Here is a 26,377-nt window from a genome sequence, read left to right on the forward strand (position 1 = left end):
TAGTGGGCCTGCAGCACTGATTGTGCCACCCATTTAAGAAGCTCCTTAACCATGTCTCAGGCCTGAAATTGAAAGGCTGTGTGTGCAGTTTCACTGCCAATTCGACTTGGCATTTTAAAGTACTTGCCAAGCCTAAAACTCCCCTTTTTCTACATATAAGTCACCCCTAAGATATGCCCTCGGTAACCCACAGGGTAGGGTGCTGTGCAGGCAAAAGGCAGGTCATGTACCTGTGTAGTTTACATGTCCTGGTAGTGTAAAACTCCTAAATTTGTTTTTACACTGCTGTGAGGCCTGCTCCTTTCATAGGCTAACATGGGGGATACCTTCATATACTGTTTGAGTGGTAGCTGCTGATCTGAAAGGAGTAGGAAGGTCATATTTAGGATGGCCAGAATGGTAATACAAATCCCTGCTGACTGGTGAAGTTGGATTTAATATTACTACTTTAGAAATGCCACTTTTAGAAAGTGAGCATTTCTCTGCACTTAAATCCTTCTGTGCCTTACAATCCACATCTGGGTGGGTCAGTTGACAGCTCTCTTGTGCATTCACTCAGACAAACCCCAAACACAGGATGCTCAGCCTCACTTGCATACATCTGCATTTTGAATGGGTCTTCCTTGGCTGGGAGGGTCTGACACTTCCATGTCAAAAGGACAGTAGCCTGCCCTCACACAAATGACTGCCACACCCCCTACTGGGTCTCTGGCAGACAGGACTGAACTGAAAGGAGACCTTGTGCACTTCTACGCCACTCTTTAAAGTCTCCCCCACCTTAAAGGCACATTTGGGTATTTAAACAGGGCCTCTGCCCCTAACAACTCAGACACTTCCTGGAGAAGGGAACCTGAACCAGAATCTACAACCTGCCAAGAACTGCCTGGCTGCCCAAAGGACTCACCTGACTGCTTCTGTGAAGGACTGCTGCCTTGCTGTTGCCCTGCTGCCTTGCTGCTCTCTGGCTGTGCTGAGAAGTGCTCTCCAAGGGCTTGGATAGAGCTTGCCTCCTGTTCCTTGAAGTCTCTGGACCAAAAAGACTTCATCTCTACAAGAAGGACTCCTTGTGCGGTGAAAATCAGCGCACAGCCTGCCAGAAGCGACACACAGCCTGTATCTCTGTGAAAAATTCACTGCACGCCGAACCAGAACGACGCAGCCTGACTTCGCAATGAGAAGATCGACGCAGTGCCAGCGACTGGAAATTTGACGCACGCCCCACTGGATCGATGCACAGCTGAACCAGAATGACGCAGCCCGACTTACAGAGAGGAATCGACGCAGCGCCTATCGCGCGGTAGGAATTTCCAAGCAACACCCACCGGATTGATGCAGCCCCTGTGACTTCGTCCTGTCAGTGCCGGAAATCCAAGCATCGTCCCAAGGGTGTCCAAAAACCCTGCAAACCGATGAGGATCCAAGACCGAGTGCCGGAAATCGACACAAAGCCTTCCCTGTGTGAAAACTAAACAACGCATCACCGTGTGCGGCTCGAGAAATCAGACGTGTCCTTAGGTCAATGAACTTTTTGACTAGTTTAAGATGATCATACCCTATGTCGCACTTAAAAGACATCAATTAAACAATACAAATCATTAGAGAGTCAGTAAAGGACGCACCATGACCCATTTGGCCACGAATAACCACACCTTCTGATATCCGTTAAAATGTTTATTTCCCTATATTAACAATGCCAAGATCATGAAAATTAGTCTCAAAAACATATAATAAAAATATAGAAATAACACATGCTCTCCAAAATGTCTAAAGAATCTTAGCTTTATCAGAGCTACAAAAACTATGACTTCAATAGCGACAGTACAGATCAAAAGTAATAGTAATTGAGCAAGCATAATAACATATATTTGATCAGCAATTGAATGTTGTCAGTTCGATGTCAAAACATATGAATAGAAGAAAACACCTCACTAACTCCAGATTAGCATTAGCATGTTTGGCTTCATACAAACATTTTAGTAACATAAATTTAGAAAACATCTAGCTATGGCTCCATCAAAACTGCAATAGATACAATAGAATCAACTTGAGGAAATCTTAGGTCCATTATTAGTGGGTTAATTTTTTTCATAAACCATTTTTATTAGTTTTATATAGAACGGCATAAACAGGTCACTAGTACAATCGGCACAGTCAGGAAAACGCACTATGTAAATCCAACGCATGACAATTGATGTACATACGGGAATCATCGCAACACTTGCAGAGCTGCACACATCCCCCCTATGATAAAACTAGGCTCCGTTCCCCGTCCCAGCTCCCCCACACCTTTGTATACTTGGCTGGGCATCCTCACGCTTCGTAGACCAGTTTCTCCTGCTAAGCACACCAGTCCACCCCCGTCACCACTGTGCAATCACAGGGGTGGTCCCGGCCTTCCAGTTCGCTGCAGTGTCCCTCTTGGCCACCAAGCAGGCCGCTCCCACAAAGGTCCGGCGCGCTCTGCTGGAACCCATCCCTTCAAGCACACCCAGGAGCATTAGCAATGGAGCAACCTTAACTTCCACCTGCATAACTCCTGAGATCTCTTTGACCACCGCCCGCCAGTACTTGGTTATATGAGGACAAGTCCACACCATGTGAAAGAAGTCTGCACTGGGGCTTGCACATTGAGAACATTCCGCCTGGGGCCTAAGGCCCGCTCTATGCAACCTGTCCGGTGTGAGGTAGGCCTTATGGAGAAAGTATGTCTGCACCACTTGGAGCTGGGAGTTCATGGTCAGGGACCGCGGGGCCATCAACGCCTCCCTCCAGTCTCCATCATCTTTCGTGCCCACCCACCGCTCCCATTGCTCTCGCAGCTTATCAAGTGTCTGGGTTGTGTTAGTAACTAATGTGCGGTAGATAAGTGACACACCCCCCCTTTACCCAGAGGGCCCATCATAATCTTGGTTTCTATGGGGCTTAATTCTGGGAGTTCCGTCCCCGCCCGAATATGTGCCTGCAGTGTGTGCCTGAGTTTCAGATATTTGTAAAACTGGGACTTATTAAGCTCAGATTGCTCCTGAAGCTCCTGAAAGGACTGCATGTGGGAGCCAGCCCAAGCATCACCCATCTGGGAGATACCTATGAGGTCCCATTTCTGTAACCCCTGAAGCACTGAGACCTCCCCCAGTCATAGTCCCTGCCACAGCGGTGTCTGCTGGGTGGTACGGCTCCACCACCCCGTTGTCCACTGTGCGGCCCTCCACCCCGTCAACACCACCAGAGTCACTTCCGGAACACTACGCGGCAGGGGGTCACCATACAGCATCCTGGCACCCTATGACCACTCTCTCTTCCACCAGGTCAGGGATGACAACCTGACCCTGCTCCTAGCCTCTGGGGCTCTGTACCCTCCCTGCAAGAGCGGCGCCCCCAGAGTTCAAAATTATCAGGATGCTTGTAGAAGCATCCTGCACAACTCTCCCACCAGTGCAGGGATGCTAACCTGCAACTGGTCCTCTAACCTGGGGTCTGTACCTTCAGGTTGGATTAGGGCCAGGGATGAGACTTCCCTCCCCCTGCCCTCCCTCCTAGGGTCCTGCACCACCCAACGGGGAGTGGCCCCCCCAGAAAACAACATGGTAGGAGCACTGTTAGCAGTAGCCCCTTCCTCGAGGTCAGGGGGGACACCATAAACCTGGCCTTCCAATCCAGGGTGTGTACCCTCAGATTGCACTGGGGTCAGGGGTGAGTCTCTCTCTCTCTCCCCTGCCCCTACTCTCAGGGTTCTGCAACCCCCTCAGGGAGGGAGAGTACCCTTGAAATCACACCGGGGCAGGTGATTGGGCAAACCGCCCCCCCCCCCTTTCAGGTCAGGGTTTAACCCCTGCACCTGACCCTCCAGTCCAGGGTCTGAACCCACAGACTGGACCACCCCCTGGCAACCCAGGACTACCTTGGGGTCATACCTACCCCCCACCAGGTCAGAGTTTACTCTCTGAACCTGGTCATCCAACCCAGAGTCACCACCCTGCGGTTGAACCACTGCCTGGCGCACCAGAACTTCCTTGGGAGCACACCTACCCCCCATCAGGTCAGAGTTTACCCCCTGAACATGATCATTCAACCCAGAGTCACCACCCTGTGGTTGAATCGTTGCCTGGCACACCAGGACTTGCAGGGGAGCACACTTACCCCCATCAAGGGCCACATCATCCCCAAGGGCCACACAAGAGTCTGGATGGCGCAGGTCCCCTGACCCCTGCCCATATGGCAGAGTCTGGATTCCCCCCAGCCCAGAAATGGTCTCACCAAGGTCATTCCTGGGGGCTCTGCCCTCAGAGCTGACCCCTGACACTCCAGGTTCTCCACTGGGGTCCGCAACCCCCTCTCAACCCTCTGTCTGGACTTCTGCACCCCCTCACTAGATGTGGTACTGCCAGACACCAGAACTGGTGGGACGCTGGCTACAGCCGCCCCTCCCCCCAAGTTCTCCTGACACTGGGGGGTCTCCCTCAACAGATGCCCCTACGGTACAGGCTAGGCTCCCCTCCTGGTGTTCCCTCAAGGATCCCTCCAGGACCGGGGACTGGATGTTGGGAACCTTAGGCCTCAGCCCATACTCGCTCCCTCTCCTCCGAGACTGGACATGGGGTCCCTCACCCATCCCACTACACTGGGACCTACCTGGGACACAACAATCCTTCCCAACCTCACCTGGCTGGGAAATACCTAGACCACTCCTCTCAGGTGTGGGTTAACTCCCTCCTTCAAGTAGGGCACTACATCTCTGGGCATGTGCACTTCTTCAGCAGCACTAGATATAAACTTGTTGGTGCCACCATTCCAGCTGGGCTCAGCCCTTGTGACTTCCAGCTCCTTTATTTTGAGCTCATAAGCCCAAATCCTCTTTTTGATCTCTAAGTCCCTCCTCCTTTCTTCCAGCTCCTTTTCCCATTGCATCCTCAACTCCTTGAACTTCAACCGGTGAGCCCTCTCTGCCCATCTGTCCTGTAACTCTTCAGGAATCAGACTCTTGGGTGACACCCTGCTACCCCTCCTGGGGACCCTCCCCCCAGGCGTAACAGGTACCTCCACTACACTACTGTGTATCCTCTGCACTTCCCCACCCACATCCACCTTTTCTGTGTGCCCTCCAGCCTCCTTGACTGTTACCCAGGCCCTCTGTGCCTTTTGCAGCTCCCCCTCCCTGGTGGAGCTCTCAGTGGGACAGCCAAGATCTTTAAGGAACTGTTTCAGTTGAGCAACTGAGTACTCCTTCAGTTTCTCCATTTCAAACACAGCTTCAGCTGTTGCATCTCCAGATTGAGACATGATGGTCACAAGTGCAAAGCTCCAAAGGCAGAAAATAAGTTTCCAATGAAGTAAAAAGAATCAGTCAAGGGATCAGCAAAATCATGGACATAGAACAAAAAGGAGTCCTTAAGAGAAAAAGCTAAATCACAAGTAGTATGTGGTCACGTAGTGGTCTGAAATCAAAACAGTAGTGTACACTTAATCACTGTATGTCAAGTACAAATACAAGTCCAAATCCCAACCGCTGACCACCAATGTTAGAAATGGGGTCTTTGATTGACGGTCAGGTTACCCCCTGTTCAAGCAAGGACCCTCACTCTAGTCAGGGTAAAAGAGAATCACCCTCAGCTCACTCCTGCTTACACCCTTGGTAGCTTCGCAGAGCAGTAGGCTTAACTTCAGAGTACTAGGTGTAAAGTATTTGTACCAAAACACACAGTAACTTAATGAAAACACTACAAAATGACACAACACAGGTTTAGAAAAATAGGAAATATTTATCTAAACAAAACAAGACCAAAATGACAAACATCCACCATGCACAAGTCAAGTTATTAATAAAAGGCAAAAAGAGTCTTTAAGTAGCTTTAAACACACACTAACACTGTTAGTGCGAAAAAGTACCTTCCTATTTTTCTACACTTGTGTTGTGTCATTTTGTAGTGTTTTCATTAAGTTACTGTTTGTGTTGGTACAAAATACTTTACACCTAGCACTCTGAAGTTAAGCCTACTGCTCTGCCAAGCTACCAAGGGGGTAAGCAGGGGTTAGCTGAGGATAATTTTCTTTTTCCCTGACTAGAGTGAGGGTCCTTCCTTGAACAGGGGGTAACCTGACTGTCAACCAAGGACCCCATTTCTAACATATGTTATATCAAATACAGGAATACATGTAATAATTATTAATGTTAAATTCAGCGCTCACACCATCTAGTGTGCTGAATCTATTGGGGCATCTCAGTTCACCGCTTCACAAGCCAGTTTGCTCATGGGTATCAAATCTCCCCATTTCACTGCATTTCTTGTAAAGCTGTCTCACTGTGAGAAGCAAATCTGAGATGTCAAAGGTATGATGTGGCCACCATCGTTACCTTCGTCTTTAGGTTTGGTCATCTCTCATTTAGTTCCAGACACACTTTGGTGTCGCAGAATATATGTGTTTTGCCTTCATAGATCACTTTCAGTTCGAAGAGGTACCTCATCATTTAATTAAGTTTTTTTTGTACTACATTTCTACTTTACATTGATGAAGTATTTCTGTTGTACCTGCACCCACGTCATGTAATCTATAAAAGAGATTTTTTTTGCCAATTCAAACAGCAAGTTAAATCTAATAGTTCACAAAATATTGGGCCAAATTTAAGAAAAGTGGCACTGCATTATATGCAGTGCCAATTTTCTTGGGCGCATCTATGCCCCCTATCACTACCACATGGTCACTGCAATAAACATAGTTTAGGGCACAAGTTAGGGACAATAGCGTCAATATTTTTGACGCTGTTGTAGTACATTGCAGGATCAGCACCAAAGATGTTGCCGCTAATCCTGCAAGGTACATAGGAACCCATTATAAAAAATGGTGTGCCCCCTTTGACTGCCTACTCTGTGCAGGCGTTAAAAATAGCCACTAAAAATGGGGCCCCCATTGCATACATTATGCCTGGTGCAGGCATAATGTGGCGCAAGAGGTTAAAATGCGGCACAATATATGCATTGCACTACTTTGTAAATCTTGTGCAGCAAGTTTGGCCTCGTTGAGCCACATTATGGTAATAATAATTGACGCCAATGTGGCGCAAGGAGGCGCTAGGCCCTCTTAAATTCAGGCCATTTTGTCAGTCAGCATAGTTAAGAACCACAGCTGGAATGGGAACCCAAAGCAGCCCTGGCACATTTTGTCAAACCAGCCCCAGAGGGTGCATAGCAAGCAAGCCTGACCACTACAATGGGGCTGGGGGGGGGTTTCAGCCCCACAACGAAAAGATGGTGAAAAATATAAAAAACGAGTCATTCTACAACACATTTTTCATTATTTATTCAATTGTATTTGTTTTTTAAAACATAGCGTTAAGGTTTGTATACTTATGGAATGAAGTATGTGACACAGAATGTGGTAGGTGGCATGTGTGACATGGTTAGGTTTCACTGTCCAGCATTCTGTTGGAGGACAATTGCTGTAGCAGAGGAACTAGACAGACCTTTGTTCTGTATGTCCATAGTGTATTCATTAAAAAGGCATGTATATACATTCCTGCTGCCTGCCTGGTACTTGAGAATTTTTGGGAAAGAAGCACACTACACATAGTAAATGGTGACCTTGCAGTGCACCAGTGTCGCGTAGGATCTCATTATCCTAATTAGACTACTGGATCTGGGTGGCAGAATCACTTGCATTGTGGGGGACTGAGTCTGAACCCACTACAGGTGACACCTGTCAGCCTAATCCGGGTTTTGCTGTGGCTAACTAGCAGTGCCTCCTCTCCACCCAATAGTAGGGATGATTGGGCAACTAAGCGCATGACACAATTGACTCCTCAGCGAAATCGTGGTCACTCAGATCTCATCCGTTTCTCTAAGTTACATTGGTCTCACGTATGCAGGGACAACCAGAGGCAGAGTATAGTTCAAAAAGGTTTTATTGAAGTAACTGCATCTTAGATAATACAACATGCAATGCAATAACTAGGGCGATGAAGCATGACTCGATTAAAATTGTTATGGAGAGTGAAACATAAAAATAACCCAACCATATTGTCACCACGATCATTAAGAATTGCTCCTACCTAGGCTATGTTAGAGCACAGCATGTTAAGCTCTAATTCTGCCCTTCAGGTTCCCCTGGGAAGAAATCATCCCTCATACCTAAGCAAGAGGCCTGTAGTCTACATAAGCAGCTGCAGCAAAGCACTCAGCAATCAGCATACAGTCGTAGTCATCTGGCTGGAATCTTCCTCTAATGTACATGGGTCAAAGTAGTGTTTTTACAATAAAACAGCTGATGTTCCATGAAATGATCCCCACGTAAGCGTGTGTATGTTTCTGTGAACATTAGAGACAAAGCATACCACTTTTGCCGGCAATCTATCTTACTGCAGCCTTGAAAAAAGCACAGAGTGAAAGGAATGTCTTGTTTAAGACCGCAGTGGTGGCCTAGGCAAAGAACAGCTAAATAGAGAAAATAAAACAATACCGCAAATGTGGCTATTTTTAAAATAATACTACGAAGCTGAATAAAATATATCTAGGTTAAATTGCACATATGTCGGCCTAGTTTGCTAAAATAACGTGTAGGAAGCTATAACTGAATTGGCTACACAACACCAGGATACAGCAACCTTTACTGGGGCTCTTCAACGATTCCCTCACCTTCAGCCTCTAACAGTGCCTCTCATCTCTCCACCGCCCCTCCCTCACATGTATTTCACTTGTTTTATAGCACATCTCTTCCGAGCGTATGGTGTTAGAGCACTTTACATCACACACACATACAGAGACAATGAATCATAAGTGTGTAAACCAGTGTATAGAAAATGTTACTTTAGACTAAGGGATTACAAGTTGTAGGATTCGTGTCTTCCATACTTGTAGCCATTTTTAAAGATTGCTTCGTATGGGGAAGGATAAACTCAAAATTCAGAACATAACACAATGGTTAGGGTTGACTTTACTAATAACAATTAATTTCTACCAAAACAGACACTTTTACCAAAATTAGGATAATCAAAGACTGAGCAAAACATAACTTTCTAATCTGTACAATGCAGTTTGTATGCAGCTTTTTGATGGCAGTTCATGGCTCATTGTGCTAGATTATGATTGTAACTTATGAACTCCACAATAACAAAAGGATTTCTGTGACAAAAGCACTATCCCACTCAGCATTGGACATAAAATACTGCTTTGTGGTCTGCATAGTACAACGTATTTGCAGCAGGCATATTAACCCTCTGCACTACCTGAATTATCTTGTCACTTTTATTGTTGCCTGAAAATGGTTGGATATGCAAAGAACTCTGCAGTGCTTTTAAAACTGCAGCACGGATACAAAACTGACCCCCAATAACAAAAGCAGCCCCCAACCTTCCAGCCTCCTGGGGAAATGCCTGATACCTGGTACGGCCAGTCCAGCCATGTTAAGGACTGTTGCTATCACGGGTTTTGACAGTGCTGTAGGCAGGTAGTGGGGCTAAGGTATGGTGCGCCTGTTGAATTACAAAACAAGCGAAGATCAAGTTTGTCGGTACCCATGATATGAACCAATCATGGAAAGATCTGAGCCATTAAGGGAGAACATATGCTGGGCCATGTTTAGCCACCTTAGCTACAAATTTGCATATCTGTCTATTAGGCCTTGTTGCACAATCATATGGTCCCTGTCCCTTACCATATTGCCGCAGGGGACCTAGTGAAGAGTGAGTGAGACAGAGCACGATATGACCGTAGACAATCTTGTCTTCATCTTCAAAGCAAGTTCCAGTAGCAGGTCTGCCATTGAGCCCACAGCAAGCAGCAGCAGGACTGCTCACTGACTCAACTGTCCCATGCAGTCCCCAGGAGTAGCCTTGATTACTGATGGTGTGGTCAGCAGGGGGAGAGATCAAAAACACTTTACTTCAAAGAGCATACAGTGAGCATAGTTGAATATAGCACACAACAGCACTCTTTAGTTCCCCTCTTATTTAAACATGCTGTTTCACCAAAGACTGGTGATATTCAGTTGCCCCTCGAGGGAATGCATAGGACAGTCAGGTGAAAGAGGGCTGCAAGACTATTAGTACAGCTGAGGGAAGCTATCCACACCCCTCCCCTAGGTCCATGATGTTGTAGTGATGAAGAAATGGAGCAGCTTAGAGAAAGGAGGGTGCAGGGTGAAAGACAGCTCTTGCTCAATCGTGCATTCATTTCTGTGCCATGAACCGGTCTCCTGTTTGCAAAGTGCATTCTGACACCCACTATACCTCTTCAGGATCCCTCTGCATTGGCTTTCTACAGTAGGCCCCAAGACAATACTGGCTTGTGTCAGGAAGCCGTGTGGCTCTATTGAGGGATCCTCTTTCCTGATGCTCACACCATGGCAGGCGGATGTCAGTCTCCCTGTGGGCCCAATCTGCCACCAACTTACCCCATATTTCAGGATTCTCCTGCTTACCAGATTGCCAGAAGAGGTAGTAGAGGAAAAGCCCACCACTGCTGCCAATGTTGCCCCGCATCTATCTCTCCAGTCCACTGCAACGGCTTCACTCTCTGCACAGCCTAAGCTGGGCTGGGCTGCTATTTTGGCTTCAGTTCCATTGATGTGAAGTGCACCATGCTCTGTTATTTGACAGTGGCGAGCACAAGCAAGAATCAAGTCTATGCACCGCAGCCAGAGCATCAGGAAGGTGCACTTGACAACAGATGGTGACTGCCGGCAGGATCTGCAACATCTCTGGCTCGTCCATTATGCCACTCCATCGCCCAAAGCCTGTCTAGTACTCACCAGTCTTATACAGCCAGGAATTACGCAATGAATTCTGCAGCAAAATCTACCCCAACTGCATTTGCTTATTTTAATTTAAAGTAGAATTTTGCCAGATTTATAATGGATTGCTTAAGGAACTCAAAGGGATGCGTCTGTACATGATAAGGCCATGCCCTCCTGAAGGAACCAAATTCTAAACTGTTTTGCCAAGGCTTTATAGCAGGTTATGGGTATGCCATGAACCAATGAACCTTTTTAATGAAAATCAGTTGACCATGCAACGTTCTCAATTCACCTAATCCTCTTAGTAGTGACGGCACACTGAATACAAAATGGATGTGATTTGTAAATATCCAGTCATTCTCATGATCTTTGTATACTTCATTGGAAGATCTGTCCAGCTGAACAATCCGCCACAGTATTTTTGGCAGATTTTTGTGAAAACAATGTTTTTCTTTTTCTTTTTCCCCGCAGTGACAAATATTTCCCAGTACAGAAATCTCCTCTCCACCTCCATAAAATATGGGACAAACTCATTTGTTTTCCTGCCCTATAATATAGCCTTAGAACCCGCTGTAGCGGGCTCTACCGGCTATTAAAGGCCCGCTCCCGCGTTAAATGCCCGAGCCGAAGGCGAGGGCATTTAACAAGGGAAAGGGCCTTTAATAGCCGGTAGAGCCCGTTATGGCGGGTTCTAAGGCTATTAGAACATTCTGCCACTCAGGGCAGAATGTTCTATTAAAAAAAACAAATTGCTCACGGAGCCCGAGGGGATTAAAATCCCCTTGGGCTCCGTGAGGCTTTGTTCACAGCTGTTGCTGTGAACAAAGCGAACATTGGAATGTTGGCGCTGCGGGCTTTTACTGGCCAGTAAAAGCCCGCAGCACTCCATTGTTTTCAATGGAGCTGCCAACTTCGAATGTTCTAATGATACTTACACCAGCTCTTCATTGGACTAATGTAGAAAGACGGGTATGGACAGACAAAATGTTCTCTCAAATTTACAGCTTTTGGTTATTCGCTAAAGTTTTGCTGGTAAACCAGTCAGGAACCTCATTGTACTGTTTTGATTGGAGATTCACCCCAGAAGACATTCCACCGAACTGGCAGATTGTCAGCAGGAGCAAATCTGAAGAATGACAAAAATGCTTGTATATCATGATTATGCGAATCAGTGTCATGGTGTCCAGATTATCAGATTTTGAGCAAGGACTTTTGGATACAAAGGCCTGCCTAACATGAGATGGAGCACAAAAGGCGAATGACCTCTCCCTACTTTGAGGAAATAAGGCACAATAATACCATTTTGCATGCAACTTAACATAGCACTCACTCACATTGATATAATAAAATCCATGGAAAAGGTGGATCTCTGTAGGCTCAAATCACTAACCTATTCCAAAACGTTATAGAATATTCACAGACGGTTTTGTCATGTGAGTTTAGTAGATCTGTGATTTTTTTAGAAGTCACATGAATCTCCAAAGGTACTCATAACACTTTTCCATGTGTACTACCTCTCGTCTAAAACTGGAGATTATCCCCAATATGGCTGTAGCACATTAAACATTTTGTCCTTTCATACCGGGGCAACACCTAACTCTCTCCTGGGAAGCTGAAGTAGTTTAGGTGCTCTCAACACCAATCTCCACACTTACATCAGCGTTTTTCAGTCACCAAGTGTAGGTGAGTAATTTGAGCGGGATCAATCAGTTCAGAAGGTATAAGCACAAAGCTGCAACTTCCTGGGTGACCTCTAACTTTCCAGTTAGTAATCCTTGAACTTCCATTGGAAACCACCAATATCCACCTCCCAATCACTAAACCTAGTACTGTGGAACTTTTTCCTGCTAATAGATTTTCTGTGGTACTAAGCTACATCTTGGGCATACATTTCCTCATATACTGATTCGCTGACTCGTGGTCCGTAATTTGTTACTGCAGATGTGTTTTGTGCTATATTGGACTTGGAAATTCAAAAATAGTTGTGAATCGACCTGGTTGTACACTGAGGGTACATCCCAGTCATCTTTTAAGTGTCTGTTCTTTAGAAGGGTGTTAGGATAACCTCAAGATACATCAGGGAGTTTGCATTATGTTCCCAAATACTCTACTATACCTCCTCCTCGGAGACTGTTGGATACAGTGGTTTGGGTAGTAGCCTGTTTAAATCATTTGTCGAGTTCATTGGATCCTCAAGAGAAACTCCTTGGCTCCTGGACATAAATCTTAAAATAAAAGGCTCATTGACTGATACAATCATCTTACTCAACCTCAAGAGTTCAACAGGATGTGCTGTTGGGGTGGTTGCTGTAAGCCGCTTGAAGTTGTCTGCAGTTAAGTAAATTAGTGGCTCTTCTCGACGTGGGAGTTTATAACTTTGCCCAAACTGTGAAACACCACCGACCAGCATAGTTTCCAAGTCACGGGCTTCAGTATTTTAAGACAGCACCTTCAGAGAAGTTTTAGTCACAAGACCTTTCTTTTCAAACTTTTTTGTACTGCTCTCCTGTGGTCTAACGTCTACAAGCAATTACATTTGCAGTGTGGGGTCTATAAATCTAAGCGATCAGGCACACTCGGAAACAATGCTTGCCAGAGAAAATACTGGTAGCATATGCCTTCCTGTGATTCCCATGAGCAGAAACAGTGGCAGCACAAAATACAGTGGAAATAATACCAATTTACCACAATTTACCTTTCAGTTTCCCTTCTCCGTGTTTACGCATTTGAACCATGTAATGACTTGAAAAGGGTGTTTTGAACTTGAATGAGGTACTTGGATGTCAGTATGCCTGCAGAAAACCGAAAAGCTACATACTATAGGATTTTTTATGCTTTATCATGGAAGAAATGCTAGGAAAGAAGATCTTAAAGTGTGTGGACAGATGTTTTGGGACTAAGGCAGTTAGGCCCTGGATTATACTTTTTTTGCGCCACATTAGCGTCATTTTGTGATGCAAAAGCATCGAAAACTTACAAAATACAATTGTATTGGGGGCACTTGGGCCCATATTTATACTTTTTTAGCATCTCATTTGCGTCATTTTTGACGCAAAAGCGACGCGAACTTACAAAATACAATTATATTTTGTACGTTTTCACCGCCTTTGCGTCAAAAAAAGACGCAAATGCGGCACTTAAAAAGTAAAAATATGAGCCTTAGTGTGCTGCTGGCTTGCCTGAGTGCGAACAGCTGTTTCTATAGTGTAGGTATTTAATAGATTGCTAAAGGCAACAACAAAGTACGTATTGACGAAAAAACATACAACAGGGAGCCTGGAGGTCGAAAGCACTGTTGCTATGTTTTCATCATATTTATTCATTGCTATGTGTCATCATATTCATCCTGATGACACTGCTCCTATGTTTTCTCACCCTGCTGTTCCTCTTGTTTTAGGTGATTATTTTGATCCTTTTTCATGTCAACACGTCATAGCAGACTGTAACTTGTCTCTCCCTGTTCCCTCAATTGTCCTAATTGTCATTGTAAATAAACTTAGTGTAAAGTCCTCCGACACATGTGAGGCTTGATAAACGTTATACAAAACTCTGTAAAAAAAATAATATATATATTTCTCCAACTTTTCTTTTGCATCTGCAGATTATACCTCACCAGCTACTCCCATCCATTTTTTAAAGAATATAGATTTTTACTATCATTTTAACTATTTTGTTGTCTTGCATCTTACTTTTACCAGATGTTAATATACATAACACTTTTGAGGGTATAATATTCACAAAAGTTCCATTATTGGCTAGTGTCAGTGCACAGCATTTCTCTTCTTCTTATTTTTTATTTCTTTCTCTTTGTTCCTGAACTAAGATTCTAACCCATTACATTTGTTTGTGGTAGCCGTTTATATTTTGTTAGTATCTGTCTTTTATGTTCTAAACTAGCCCTCTAATTTATGGTGGCTGGTGATTATATTTGACTCTTGTTTCAGTGTTGGATCCCTTATTCCTTACTTAGAGCTCTGTTAGTATTTAGCTCAGCCTCAACCCACTTTAATCTTTCAACTTGATACCATTGGCCGAGTTCTAGACTTCCATTTTTTTTTAGATTTGTTGGTTTGCCCATAGCAATTCCAAATCTTTAAATTTGCACTCAATTTTGCTTGCTTAGGTTTTGACTTGATTCCCAGAAACCAAATAGATGAGTAACCACTCCCATCAAAAGTTATCAAATGAATATTTAAATTTCCCCTTTTGAGGCCAATTAGGTTCCCCTGCCTGTTTGAGTAAAACAACAGTGAATTATGCATTCCGGGTTACGCACCCATGCATAATCCGGAAATCCATCTACAGATTACCATGTGCTATCTCAGCAGTCTTCAGGTTGATTGTAGTATAGACCTGACACTGCTCGTGTGTGCGTCAGCCTCCCAGCTCACATTGACAGGAAGAGACTCTCTACTTGCAATCATCAGTTGAAGCACTAGCAAGCACTGATAGTACACATGCATGTATAATCTGACAGTCTAGTCACATTGTGTTCTCAATCAGCACCTGCTCAGAGCGGGTTTTTTGGGGTTGTGCTGGAGAAGCCACCACTGGTTATGGCTCTGCTGGAAGCATGCTTCTGTCCTTCACAAATATTCCCTTTCGAGATCCATCCATTCTGTTATCCATGCACATTTGAACCTAGCGCCCTCCATCCTTCCCTGAACAGCTTGTCAATTTAAACATTATCCATCCCACTTAGAAAATAAAATTAACCTTCCGCTGCCTCTGTCATTTGGCCACTCATGGCAGCCCACACTTCACACTCGTTCACAGTGTATCCAACTTGTATGCCAGTCTGGCCCTTCCAGATTTGGTAGGTTTCTTATTGAGGCTTGTGCATTTTGTCATTATTCCGAGCGCAACCTACTGTGACCCTGCCAATTTCACTGGCTGGCTGAATGGGAATTGGAACGTATAGTACAGCCATAGCCCACATCCCTCCAAACCCTGTACGCTTTTCCGAGGTAATCCTGAGAAGTTTGAAAATGCCACTGCTTATTACCCAGAAACAGAAGACTAATGACCCTCCTCACCATACAATACTCACCATATCCTAAATAGGCCCCTTAACTATGGCATCTTGATCTAGTCTTGATCTCGCTGAAAACACATGCTAGTGGTAGTGAATATGGTCCATATCCTCCTTCTTTGTTCTGCACTATCAACTATCTGGGTGTTTGCCAATTCTACCCAAATCTTAGTCGCAGTCTCCATTACAAATCCTGCTGCAGAACAGGAGGGTGGAGTAGTCACTCTCATTCATGATGGCCGAAATCTGGACCCTGGAAAATATTTTTTGCTTGATCAACTTTCCGGACATTGACTTGTTTGCAAGAGCCTCGACACTACCCACATTGGACGACTACGATTTTTTCAGTTTATCTCAGAACAGTGAAACTGTCAGAGAACCTTGTATCAATACCCTGTCGTTAATATGAGCAACACTACGAAATGAAAGCTTGAGGTAGTTTCTGTTTTATAAAAACTTTTTTTGTCATTATTACACTGCACTATACAGGCCAATTTGCTTTTATTGGGATGACAAGTCAGACAAGTGTTGCCAAAGTGACACTTACTGCTCAGCAAAAATTAGTAGGCCCAATCTTCAATCACTCCACTGGCTCCTACTAGGCAAAAAAATCTATTTTGAATCACTCTGTTTTTGTTTAAAGAACTGTTCAAAATCAGAATCGTTCCACTAATAAAACTCTTTTGGAGGGCATAAGTTTCAAGAAAATATCAGAGTCAGCAAAGTGTACTGCACTTTTTCATCCATGCAAAAAACAGGCAGCTGGCTTAGCAATCCATTAACCCACCATAAATAACTAACGATTTGGCCAATCGTGTAAACAATTTAGTACAACTATTTTCCTGCTCTTAGTTTTCATATCTTATGACTGCTAAACCCCTTGGACGCATCCGGTAGATCTGCTTAAAATGCCTTTATAGCTCCACATGGCACTAAATTAATGCAATGCAAAATCTTAAGGATCAAAGATAAAACTGCATCATAGGCACGGTTCACTGGGGTGAAGGATCAGGCACCTAAAAAAACAGGCTTCTGCTGACTTCATTTACGAATTGTAATCAAGAGACATGAGAACAGAGGCCTATTATTGAGAGTCCTGTGGAACAACTGGAACACATATTTTGTAGCTGAACACACCTACGTTTGTTTCAAAAGACTCCTCACACCTAAGCTGTCAGACTGGCCTTCAACTGGGCACCCGCCACAAAGAGGAAAGCCAGCTCATGAATGTCTTTCTCTCAGTTTGAATTCTAATGATGGCCATTGATGGCATTTAGGATTTACCAGGGAGAGACGTAGCGTGCTTTGTCTTGCCATTTGCTTTTGCGTCCCCCAGGCCTCAGAGGTAGAACCAGTTTCAAGGACAGAGCGTAAACAGTGCCCCCAAAAGCACTCTTTACTTTCCCCAGATCCTACCAAGACTTTACACTTTCTGTTCTGTAATATAATGTACAGTTTAGAATACACAATACAATGAGACAATTTTCATTTCAGACTTGATACTATGCCTCACTATTATGAATACATGAAACACAACAATATACAAAGCAAATAGGTCGGCCTAATATTTAACGGATATGCCATAAAAAGAAAAAAATAATGCTGCCTTCACATGGCACCCTGTGCTTGCAATTAAAAAATATAGGGAAATATGGTTCTTATTGGTGCAAAGAAAAAGTACTTTACTCTGAATTGCTGTGACCTGAAGATATAATTGAAACACAACAGGTGTAATTAAAAATAGATCAAAGGATGAATAATAGAAAGAAAAAAAACATTAATGAAGTAAAGTATTGTCCCACCATCTCTGACCCTAAAGTGAACTTCTTTGTAGGTGGATCCATATATGTGATCAGGCAAAACGCCCCCAGTCACAACAAATAGGCAGTCTATGGATGAAGTGAGCTGACCCACTTCTCCATGGCTCTGTGTCACAGTGGGTGGAAACAAAATGTGAATGACTGATGAAGTGACCAATGGCTAAGGAGAGCTGACCCAAATCCACTTTATTTATGAATGTATTATATACTTACTTACTAATGCCCTTTCTCATTGCATGAGGAAGGCGAAACTGCTAAATCTGTCTTTAGGAGACCCATTGATATGTTATAACCAACAAGTCAATGCTATGCTTCACAAGTGTTCTAGTTCCTTGCAAGTGATCATAAATCAAAACGTAAAACTTGCTAACAATGATAAAAAGTAAATCTAACCACTAACATAGTTCATATGTAATCTACGGCCCATACGAAATAATAGTTGTGGATCTCAGAAAAGGTATGGATACTTTCTCTTTGAGTTATACAATAGGTTTCAGTGACATCAATCATTGTGGTGTAATCAGAAACAAGATCAAAAGGCGTCAAATCCTGGGACTGAGGGCTAGTGGTCATATGATGTCACTTTCTGTGATGCCACTGAGGTCAGGGGGTATGTGATGGCTCTTCCATTGCATCTGGTATTTTAGTGATGCTTGCACAAAAAATAATGATATAATTGAGAGGCTAGGTGATTATTTTATGCGCCTTCACAACAGACGCTTCACCACATAAAGGGTAGCAATGGTTCTGTTTTAATTCAGGTTTAAAAAGACCTCAAGATTCCGAAAGTTGTAATCGCATCAAATATTTGTTAATGTGAAAGTGACTCAGTGGGATGAAACTATGAAAAGAAGTTTCAAGTGACTGGAAGGTGAGGGGTGTTCTACAAACAAAGCATAGAAGTTACAGACTGGGAGAAAGCACCATGTTCTGCTGATTGTGCTTGTAGAAACATGGTTGCGGGACTTGAAACTAAAGAATACATTTTTCAGGCTCTGGAAGCCATAAGTAGCCTTTCTGAAGAAATTGGAACTCCAGGATGGCACTGGAACTAAAGCCACCCTGTTAGAAATGGGGTCTCTATTTGGCAGAGGTATTCACTTCTGTCCAAATAGGGACCATAATCCTAGTCAGGGTAAGTCACACACAATATAAATTATCGTGTGCCCACCCTTTGGTAGCTTGGCACTGAGCAGTCAGGCTTAACTTAGAAGGCAATGTGTAAAATATTTGTGCAATAAATTATACAGTAACACAGTGAAAACACCATAAAAATACACCACACAGGTTTAGAAAAGTATAAGATATTTATCTTGCTAAATTAAGGTCAAAACAATAAAGATTTAATATGCACAAGTTGAGATATCACTTTTGCAAGTTTAGAAAGAGTCTTAAATCTTAGAAATCAACAGTTGCTTCTTGTTTGCACAAAGTACCTGGTTTGCGTCAAAAATAACATGCACGGAGACCGCAGAGGAGGAGAGGTGTGGAAAAATAGGGTGTGTGTCAGAATTTCTGGCGTGGCACAGACGATGCGTCGTTTCTTTCCACGCTGCAAGGGGCTTTGTGTCGATTCTGGTGCACAGTCTTGGTTCCTCACTGCGATGCAGGGATTTTCTTGACATCCAGGGATGATGCGTGGAAATTCTAGGTGTGCAGGATGAAGTCACAGGCGTTGGTTTGATCCAGGTTTTCTGTTGCATGGCAGACGCTGCGTCTATTCTTCACTGGGGATGTCGGGCCATGTCATTCCGGTTCGGCTGTGCGGCAATTTTCTCATTGCAAGGCAGGTTGTGCGTCATTCCCAGCAGGCTGTGCATCCATTTTCGGCACATAAGGAGTTCCTTAAAGAGATAAGGTCTTTTTGGCCCTGATACCTCAGAAAACGGGAGGCAAGCTCAATCCAAGTCCTTGGAGAGCACTTCTCAGCAAAATCTGAGGGCAGCAAGGCAACAGCAAGGCAGCAGTCCTTTCCAATAAAGCAGTCCAGATGAGTCCTTTAGGGAGCTAGGCAGTTCCTCTTGACAGGCTGCATGTTCAGGTCGAGAAGTGTTTGATTTGGTGGGGTCAGGGACCCAGTTTATATACCCAAAAAAGCCTTTGAAGTGGGGGAGACTTCAAAGAGTGGTTTTGCAGTGCACAAGGTTCCCTTTCAGTACAGGTCTGTCTGCCAGGGTCCCAAAAGGCAGGCCACTAGCCTTTGAAATGTAAGTGTCAGGGCTGTCACCCTCCCAGGAAGACCCATACAGTATGCAGATGAGTGCAGGTGTGACTGAATATCCTGTTTGTGGTTGTCTGGGTGAAATGCACATGGGAGCTGTCAACCAGCCCAGCCCAGATGTGGATTGGGACAGGCTGTAAGGCACAGATGGCTTTTAAGTGCAGAGAAATGCTCACTTTCTACAAGTGACATTTCTAAAATAGTAATTTAAAATCCAACCTCACCAATAAGTAGGATTTTCTATTGACATTCTGGACATATTAAATATGACATGGTTACCCCTTTCTGATCAGAATCTACCACTCAAACAGTATTTGAGGGTAGCCCTAATGCTATCCTATGAAAGGAGCAGGCCTCACATTAGTGGAAAACTAATTTAGGAGGTTTCCACTACCAGGACATATAAACCACACATGTGCATGTCCTGCCTTTTAACTACATGGTACCCTGCCCTCTGGGTTACCCTGAGGCCTACCTTACGGGTGACGTATATTTAGAAAAATTGGAGTTTAGGGCTTGGTAAGTACTTTTAAATGCCAAGTCAAAGTGGCAGTTAAACTGCACACACAGGCCTTGCAGTGGCAGGCCGGAGACATGGTTAAGGGGCTACTTATGTGGGTGGCACAACCAGTGCTTAGGCTATGTGCTGTGAGTCAGCAAAAAGGAAGGGATAATTGCCAGGCTAAGTGAGGGAAACATGGTTTTTAGGGATGCCTGTATTATACAAGTAGCAAAGAATATGCCAGAGATGAAGAGGATGATATGCAGCTTCTTAAATTTAGGTGCACATTTGCAGAGCTTATAGCTGTCATTTAATCTTCTCAAGAATGTTACAAAACATATGCCGGTTTTTAAACTTAGTCAGCTTTACTGTAGAAGAATAGAACTTCTTGGAGGAGTTTTGTCTAGTGTTCTTCCCTGAAGGCTAAACAGCACATTTTAGCCTATTTCAATGAACCGGAAGCCTATACAGAAAGCAGGGATGTTTAAATCATTGTAAGCAAAAATGTCAGACACACTTTGAGTGAAAACTGTGCTCTTTATGGTGAACCAGAAACACTGACATTGCCACAACCTGCAGCAATATTATGTTGAAATATTCATATTGTACAACACAAGCAACCGTCATTTTCTAGACAATCATGCAAGTTGGTGCGCTTTCTACCCTGATCAGAAACCACCTACAACAACCACGAAAACTGCTTTCCAGCCCTTATTTCAAGACTATTACAAGTCAGTTGCTATGCTACATCATTTCTGGTATGTTGTTAGGAATTCAGTAGCCTTTTTAAAACCAGGAATAATACCTGTGATTACATGTGATCAACCATTCTACAAGCGTTTGAAAGCAAAGCAGTGGAATTGATCTGGCACTTATGGGGTGGATCACTGTGTAGCTATTCTTGGTGGTTTTCACATCATCAAAGTAGCTCTCTCCATGTACTTTGGATTCTTGTTAGAGAGAAGTGGCTAGGCTGTTGCTCTTGAACAAGTACTATTTCACATACAAGGACTGCAGACTCTTTCTTTAAAGACACACGTTTAGAAGACCTCACAAGCACATCACATAACAACCTGTGCTTTGTACAGGTCTAATCTGGAAGCTTACCAGAAGTAATACAGTCAGAGTAGAGATCAAACTGCCATCCTTCTCAAGGGAGACTGGTGGATGTCTCAAGCAGAAATAAAATCCCAATTTTCAGTTAAGGAAACTTGTACTCACCACACAGCTGAACTTATTCACTTGGGGTACTGACGTGCACTAGGGCGATGTTGGTCTGTGCATATCTCCTGTGTTTAAAAGGCAGTGATTGTTCTATTTTGAGCACAATAACTATGAATGGCATGTTGCTATTCACCTGAGAGAGATCCCTCCACAAAAAACACCCAGATGTTTTTGAAGAGTTTATAACAGAATGTTCACTGTTTATAAAACAGGTTGTCAGTTTTCCAACATGCCTCTCGAAGTAAATGAACAAAATAATAATATAATTGAAGGAACAATAGGCTTGAAAAAAACCATTATTTTCCACATTGATGGATAGTGTATGAATCTGAGGTAGCCAGGACTCTGGACGAGTTTGTGAGGCTAACCACACCTTCTCAAAACAAAGTTCTCCCCAGTTCTGGGTAAAGTCTTTAACTTGACAGCTTCCATAAAGAAAATGGGCAAAGCATTTTAGATATTGGTGAACATCTATTAGTTCTACATACTGCAGAATTTTTAGATGAGACTGTTCCATAAAGTCAATAAAAAGATCTTGGAAAGGTTTAAATAAAAATGTCTTCAACAAAAGACTGATAAAATGTGAAGTATCATTGAAATGTCTGTCACCAGAAACAGGTTCCGTCTGTTCAGCTGTATGTCACAAATATCAGTATCTGGTAATTGTTCAGTGGCAGCACAATCACTACAACAAAACAACTGTATTGCTCACCCTCATTCAGAACTCACTCAGTTTGGGACATTTACAAAATATGTGGGCAAATGTACCCTCAAAACTGCATCATTTGTGTCCTGATGTAATACACCTGATGTTGTATTTTTGACTGGACTAGCTAAAAAGCAGACCTCATTGCAGCTGGATGAGAGAAACCAAATGCCTCTTCTTCATCGATTCATCAAAGGGCCCTATTTCCTCTTCCAATTTCTTCATCAGGCTGTCCTGAATCATTGGAAATGTTCTTTATCAGTCTTCTGTATGTCTGAACTATTGCCTTTCTTGCGCCCTTATTGAGAGCAGTATGTATTCTAAAGTTGAGCTGTCCTTAATTACAGTCATTAGTATGGCTAGAAATTGCATGTCGCACCCATCACAGATACTGGAATCTCTGGAATTCCATCCGCTCAAAGTCCTTGTTGAGTCTCCTGAAGGACTTCATGGTACTTCATTCCCATGTCTCCCGCCACTTTGAGATCCCTAGTGTTAAACCTGGCATCTTTTTGGCGTGTCTCCCATGTCTTTTTGCCTTCTGACCTCCTGTTTTTATGGTGTACTGGACTCTGTTTTGGCTGGTTCATTGTCTCTTAGCACTTTACCACTGCTAATCAGTAGTAAAGTGCAAGTGCTCCCTATATAAATTGTACTGTTGATTGGTTTATTAATGATTGGCATATTTGATTTACTGGTAAGTCCATAGTGAAGTGCACTAGAGGTGCCAGGGCCTGTAAATTACATGCTACTATTGGGCCTGCAGCACTGGTTGTGACATCCACATTAGTAGGCCTGTAAACATGATCAGGCCTGCCACTGCAGTGTCTGTGTGTGCAGTTTTAAACTGCCAATTCGACTTGGCAAATGTACTCACTTGCCAGGCCTAAACCTTCCCTTCTACTACATGTAAGGCACCCCTAAAGTAGGCCCTAGGTAGCCCCATGGGCAGGGTGCAGTGTATGTTAAAGATGGGACATGTACTTGTGTGTGTTACATTTCTAACAGTGAAATACTGCTAAATTTGTTTTTCACTGTGCAAGGCCCATCTCTCTCATAGGTTAACATGGGGGCTGCCTTTAAATGTTATTAAAGTGCAGATTCCCTTTGAGGGCAGATAGAAATGTGGTGTTTAGGGTCTGTGAACTCACAATTTAAAAATACAACTTTTGGTAAGGGTTGTTTTTAAAGTGTGTGTTTGAAAATGCCACTATTAGAAAGTAGGCATTTTCTTGCTTAAACCATTCTGTGACTCTGTCTGTTTGTGGATTCCCTGTCTGGGTCAGTTTGACAGTTGGGCTATTTGCACCTCTCTCTAGACAGTGACACAAAGGGGGCTTGGGTGTAGCCTGCATATCCTGATGAGCCATCTGAGATAGAGGGGAGGGAGGAATGGTCACTTACACCTTAAAGGACTATGCCTGCCCTCACACAATGCTGGCTCCAACCCCCGTGGTGTTTGTCTGGGGCCTGACCTGGACAAGGAAGGATCTTCCAAATACTTGAGACTTTGCTTTGAAGTTTGCCAACTTCAAAGGCAGAAAGGGGTATAAGTATTGGACCCAAACCCCCAGACTTCTAGAATCTTTCTGGAATCAAGAGGAATCTCTGCCAAGGAGAAGAGCTGAAGAGCTGCAGAAGGAGTACTGTCCCTTTGCTGTATTGCTTTGCTGGATTGGCCTACGGTTGCTGCTTCTACCTTAAAAGAGTGCAAAGGGTGAACTTTGCTGTGTATCCTGCTTGAGAAAGTTCTCAAAGGGCTTGGAGTAGAGCTTGTCTATTGGAAGTCTCAGGGACACCAAAGACTTCAGTTTGCTCAACCTGAAGCACTGGGAACTATGGGGTCATTCTGACCCCGGCGGGCGGCGGGAGCCGCCCGCCTGGAGGGAACCGCCGAATGACCGCGGCGGCCATTCTGGCTTTCCCGCTGGGCCGGCGGGCGACCGCCAGAAGGCCGCCCGCCGGCCCAGCTGGAAACCCCCCTCAACAATGAAGCCGGCTCCGAATGGAGCCGGCGGAGTTGTAGGGGTGTGACGGGTGCAGTGGCACCCGTCGCGATTTTCAGTGTCTGCAAAGCAGACACTGAAAATCTTTATGGGGCCCTGTTAGGGGGCCCCTGCACTGCCCATGCCAGTGGCATGGGCAGTGCAGGGGCCCCCAGGGGCCCCACAACACCCGTTCCCGCCATCCTGTTCCTGGCGGTAAAAACCGCCAGGAACAGGATGGCGGGAAGGGGGTCGGAATCCCCATGGCGGATGGAGGATTCCCTGGGCCAGGGGTAAACCGGCGGAAAACCGCTGGTTGCCCTTTTCTGACCGCGGCTTTACCGCCGCGGTCAGAATGGCCCAGGAAGCACCGCCAGCCTGTTGGCAGTGCTTCAGCGGTCCCCACCAGGGTCGGAATGACCCCCTATGTGTTTTGTGCTGCTTAAGAGGAAAAACCACTGCGACGCTACCAACGATGCCACTGGCCTGCACCGTGATCTGCCAATGCCACACAGAGTGGCACTGCCCGATTTGTACCACGCCCCTGGTCTCACCGACGCCATCATTGGACGACTTCACTGAGCCGCTGCTTTCACCACAACCTGTGGGCCCGACACGTCAGCATCACCTGCTCACACCGCAGCCTGGGCATCCCCGAAGGCAACGCTCCTGCTGATACCGGCACTGCTGCCTGCACCGTGGCATGTGGACACCGCTCGCGAGGTACATGAAGCACAGTCCTGTCCCTCACCACAGCCCCGGTCCACCGACGCCAGCACCATCGACTCCAGTGTTGTCATCAGGCATCCCTGCTTGCAACGTGGCCTGTGGACACTGCTCGTGAGGGTCAATAAGCACCGTCCCTATCCCGCACCACCTACTTGGGCCTACCGATTACAGTGCTTCAGCAAAGACGACGCTGCTGCCTGCACTGTGACCTGGTGACACTGCATGTCGCACCTCGCCTGGCTTCACATCACAGCCCTCGTCCCACCAACGCTGCTGGATGCTGTCAATGAGCCGCTGACTGCACTGTGACCTGTGGGCACCGCATGTCACATTGTCCTGCTTCGCACCACAGCCCCAACGCCATCCACGCCAGCGGTTCTGACTTCATCAGCCCAGAGTTTGTTCCGCAACATGCGTCCAACTGTGATGATCACCTCAGCTAGATAATGAGAACATTTTGAGAGTTGAACTTTGAAACTAATCCAGCACGTCCTAAATTCCCTTCAAATGTAATGGTTAACACATAGCCAGGAATCAACTACTTCAGTTTTTAAATTGTAAAGGGTACTCTGAAGATATATATTTACTGAATGTGGATAATAAGTGAGAGGTGTTCACTGCTATATGCAAGGTAACCCCCTTCCTCCAGGTCAGTATAGACACTGCCTCCAGTACTAAACCTTTCACCTACAAATCGTTGATTTCAGATGTACTACTTTAGTAAATGCAGTGGAATCAAAACCAGACTACAACACCCGGAATAGCATAAAAGAATAATATTGTGCTAAGAGGTTTTTGCAACAACCACTACCTTACTTCCACGCTGGGGATAAAGTAGCGCCAATCGTTTATGCTTTTTGATTTAGCCCTAAGTGTTACTTACAAGCAGCCCCTTAGAGAGAAACCTAACCCTGCTCATTGCCCAAGACTCTGATTTGTGAATGCTGACTTTAAGAACTTGGAATACTGGAACTGAGTCAAATAACTGAACATAATATGTAGCTTATTGCGCCCCCTCCCCCCCTGAAACAGTTGATCCAAAATTACGACTGTGTGAGTAACAAATGGCCTTCAGTTGTGAACATGGGTGGCTCAGTTAGGGATGAACACTCGTCCTGTCTTTCTTTTTTAATAGATTGGACGTGGACGCACAATCTTGCGGGGGTACAGTGAGTGTGAGAAGGATGTATGATGTCTGTTTTTTTCTGACACTCAACAACATATAAATACCTGTAAATCAACTGTACGAATATGTCAAAACACTTCAGTAGATGGAAAAGCACGAATGAAGTACATGTTTGTATAATCCCGAAGTGTGATGGAAAATAGTTTTTAATAGGATCAAAATAAATCAAGACACTTTGCTTGGTGATGTAAAGCTGCACGTCAGTGTGAATTACGTGGCCATTTCAGTGGAAAATGTGATGTCTCTACAT

At 44.6% G+C, this 26,377-nt stretch overlaps 1 protein-coding gene across 1 annotated transcript in view; it reads left to right on the plus strand.

Moving 5' to 3' along the window:
* SUGCT (succinyl-CoA:glutarate-CoA transferase) overlaps positions 1 to 26,377 on the plus strand; it is a 2,876,649-nt gene that overhangs the window by 1,929,233 nt on the left and 921,039 nt on the right. The window lies entirely within an intron of this gene.

This window comes from Pleurodeles waltl, chromosome 2_1, assembly GCF_031143425.1.
Source record: "Pleurodeles waltl isolate 20211129_DDA chromosome 2_1, aPleWal1.hap1.20221129, whole genome shotgun sequence".
Classification (NCBI taxonomy): Eukaryota; Metazoa; Chordata; class Amphibia; order Caudata; family Salamandridae; genus Pleurodeles; species Pleurodeles waltl.